This window comes from Sinocyclocheilus rhinocerous, unplaced genomic scaffold (assembly GCF_001515625.1).
Source record: "Sinocyclocheilus rhinocerous isolate Xijiao unplaced genomic scaffold, SAMN03320098_v1.1 scaffold7213, whole genome shotgun sequence".
Classification (NCBI taxonomy): domain Eukaryota; kingdom Metazoa; phylum Chordata; class Actinopteri; order Cypriniformes; family Cyprinidae; genus Sinocyclocheilus; species Sinocyclocheilus rhinocerous.
In genome coordinates, this window is record NW_015628483.1 from 47,991 (window position 1) to 51,919 (window position 3,929).

The 3,929-nt window shown below is 35.6% G+C and overlaps 1 long non-coding RNA gene across 1 annotated transcript; it reads right to left on the minus strand.

The window, feature by feature from the left end:
- Nucleotides 1–1,898: 1,898 nt before the first annotated feature.
- On the minus strand, nucleotides 1,899–2,770 carry LOC107737844 (uncharacterized). The gene is made up of 3 exons (XR_001639829.1): nucleotides 2,693–2,770; nucleotides 2,278–2,464; nucleotides 1,899–2,001 (listed from the first exon to the last, which is right to left on the minus strand). It is a non-coding gene; the product is annotated as an uncharacterized LOC107737844 (long non-coding RNA).
- Between the last annotated feature and the right edge of the window lie 1,159 nt (nucleotides 2,771–3,929).

Consider the following 3,929-nt stretch of genomic DNA (forward strand, 5'->3'; position numbering starts at 1 on the left):
TAGTACAAATATATATTTTTAAAAGTTATTCACTAAACACATTTCTTTTATTTTACAGTCAATACAGGCTGGTGGCATACAGGATAGTTCTGGAATGGATGCTGAAAGGAGAGAGATTGGGAAGACGAAACAGGAGGGTTCTTCCATCCTGTGTTGTCAGTGCAATCAGACAGTCATACCCTTCTCCATCAGGACATTATGTGGGCTTCAGAGAAGCAGAAGAAGCTTTTGGTCTTTTGTAGGAATATTAATTGGAATTAGAATTACAATGTTACATTTTTGATAAACATTATAATTTGTTGTGGCTTGGGCAGTATGTTACTTACTGTAATTGCTGTAGTTTTGTTACTTTCATATTCAGTGTTATTTGTTGTTGTATATACATCAACACTACATACTTGATGTCTCACACGAACGTTTATTTGGAAGAATAAAACAGATTTGAGATAACTACAGTCGTTGATGTGTAATTGCAACTGATGTAGGGTACCATCAGTAAGGACCATATATTCACACTAACACAAGAAATAGTTTTTTTTTTTACCAACGGTGTATTCTGTCGTTACCTCAATAAGAAAAAATGAGAAAAACTATAAAACAACATGAGTAATAATAGTAATTGTACATTAGACTCATAACATTTTTAAAGTAAATTAATGTCCAAATCTTGATAAGCGCTTTGCAATTACTTCTTGCTTGTCAGGCCTTGGTTTTAGGGCTATGTTCTGTGGCAATGGGCGATGAGTCAAATGAGAAGAACTGTCCTTGAAAACAACGTTGGTGTCCAGCCGCCGCTGTAGAACTTTCTCAACCAGAGTCTCTCTGAATTTTTGAGTGGTTTGTTCAAAAATCGCTTTGGCTAACCATTCTTTGGTATGTTTCGGGAAAACCACATTGTACCGAGGTACACCTATAATAAAAGAAAAAAGATGAAACATAACAGAATAAATTATACAAATTGTATTGATTACATTACTATAACAGAACATTCCCATTTGATTCTCAACTTTATGAACTCAAATCTATTGTCATCACCCTACATATTACGCACAGTATGTTGTTTCCCACTTACCAGTAGTGGTTGTGGCTTGCTGACGACCTACATTTTCATTGTGGTCAAGGATAGCTAGTTGTGTTCTTGCAACCATGGACGCATAATGAAAATGCAGGTTCTTTGAGCAGTACTTCAGTAGGACAGAATGAAACACCTCCAATTGTCCTAAAAATAAAAGAAAAATTTGTATCCGGTGTACCTACATGAACATGTGTATGTACATTAGTATGTGTATATAACTATCTTACCAGTGTGTTTGAAAAGAGCCATTTGCCTCAAATCCTTTAGAAGTCCTTTGTCCAGGACAAGACTCTGTAGTGTGTGGAAGGCACGTGAGGTTTTTCCAAGCCATTTTTTTCTTTGTTGCTGTTCCGGACTGAGATCATTGTGTCCACATTTTTTCGGCTTTCCTTCTTCAATCCAACTGTGCACACCTGTAATGTGAAAAAGAATGGACTTCCAATTCTCGATCAGTTCCTGTAGAAATACATGAATACGCAAAAAAGTAATTATAATAATAATGTATGAATTGTAAACAGAAAAATAGATGTTTGTGGTCCAGCAACCCCAATATTTAAAACATTACAAGAACACAATTTAGCTCCCTATAAAGAACAAAGTCTAACAAACCATAGTAATATATTTTTATTTTTTTATTTTTTTACAAAAAATGCAGACTGTCCTGTTGTGGTTCAGGGACTCATTTATAACATTAGTACAGTATAAAGGCTATTATGTCTACGTAACGCCCCCAAAAAAGATAACACAAGTGTGTGTGTATATATTGAGAAATTAAAGTTAATATTAAAACATTAAAGAACTTACGTCAGGGTCACCTCCACAAGTTGCAGAGCAATACCATAGATGGTTGCAAATACTTCGTATCCATGGCTGCAGCTCTCGATTGTCCTTGTATCTTGACATGGAGCACAACTTTTTGGAAAGTCCTGAAAAACAATAATTTTAATTATCAAACAATGAAGAAGGAGTGACAATATAGTGCATACCAAGGTTAATTTAGTACTTCACGGTTTATTGTAGCAATTTTTTGATCCATGCAAACAACACATTGTATATTCCTATAGGAATAAATTAGCTTTGAACTATGCTGCTTTTTGGATAATTCATGATTAATATCTCTCGCTCTCTCTCTCTCTCTCTCTCTCTCTATAGATATATATATATATACATATAGTAGTATTAAATTGTTGTGAGACAGTTACCTTTGACTACATGCCAAATATCAAATTCGTGGTGAATGTTGGGATATTCGACACGCATAATCTTTCTAATAGATGGTGATCTGTCTGTGGTCAGCACATCTATTTTGATTCCTTGCTCTTGTAGTGAGTTCACAGCCCTCTTGAAACCTACTGGCTCCATGGCCACAGAACTAGATGCTTCTGTAACCTGAAATGCAATACCATGCTAGATAAACAAGGGGTGTGTGTATTGTCGTTGATGTTCAAAATAACCAACATATTTTATTAAGTATTATTAAAAGCATTTTATATTGGTCATAACATTGCAAAAACTGCCAGTAATGTTACTGTACTTCACTTTAAAATACTGAACACTTACTAAGGTTACTTATAATTAATAACATACGGGATGTAGAATTATGTCATGTAAACTGACCTGCACCAACTCAAAGTGAGCAATCTTGTCTGTTGTGTCATCCATTAAACTGTAAGTGTTGTATTTCGCCGAAAATCCAGGGCTAAAAGAAGCACAAGTACAAAACATTTCAGTATTGTTAATTTTCTAAAATTGTCCAAAAAAATTAATAACTACATTTACTTGCCTGTCTGACCTCCCATCTCCGGACAAATGAACTGGATTACGGAGTTCAGTTTGCAAATGTAAGTCATTAATTGTTGCTTTCTGTTGTTCTTGATATTCTTCATTAACGACTGGAATAAGGTAGGAAGACTGAATGTCATAAGTGGTTTTATGGGGTATTTGAAGGTTGAGCAAAGTGGCCCAATCAGCGATGTCTGTATATGTTGCTCCAGTGAATAGTGTGCATGCAGAAACAAGAAGATTATTAGCGGGCATTCCCCTAACATCAGTGCATGAACTCCACTTTCCCTTGTGGTTTTTTTCACATTCTCAGTGAACACGGAGAACACTTCCCACAGTTGCTTTTCTGGTCTTTGTTATTACTGATCCACATTCTTGACATCTTTTGAAAAGCTCCATGCCATTGGGCTCGTTGACAATCCATTTTATCTGTTTCTAATGCATTTCACATTCCTCATCTTCTGTGATTGGGGCAGACATTGAGGTTGAACTCAGTGGCTGAAAACTAAGATCTTTCTTGTCCGATGGAGGATCTATAGAAAGCACGCTAACATCAAGCTCCAAACTTTCTTCAAATTGCTCTTCTGTCTGTTCTGGTTGATTATACACAGGAGGCTGTGAAATTACATGGATTAAATTTGGTTTATAATATAACTGAATATAAATTAGTAATGTAAATAGTAGATTTAATACATTTATTACAGTATATCTGTGCATTTTTAAGGATACAACATCACCAAATTATTAAATACATTTTTAGAAATTAATTTATTTCCAATGTATAACACAAAAGCATAATTGATCATAATTTCACTTTGTTAACTGGTCACAAATGATAGTACTTACAGACTGGTGGGAGTGTATTGCAGGGAGGGCATAACATGTCTCAGATGTTGAGGGTTTTGTCCTCTTTCCAACACTTTCAGGACTTGTGAGCACTAAACAAAGTTTAGACTGAGCATCTGCAAACTGTCTCGTGGTAGTTTCTGGACCAGAGTCCTGATGCTTTGCTGGTGTTGACTGTGGAACATTAGCCAAAAACACTCCTGCTCCCTGGACCTCCAGCTCAGCG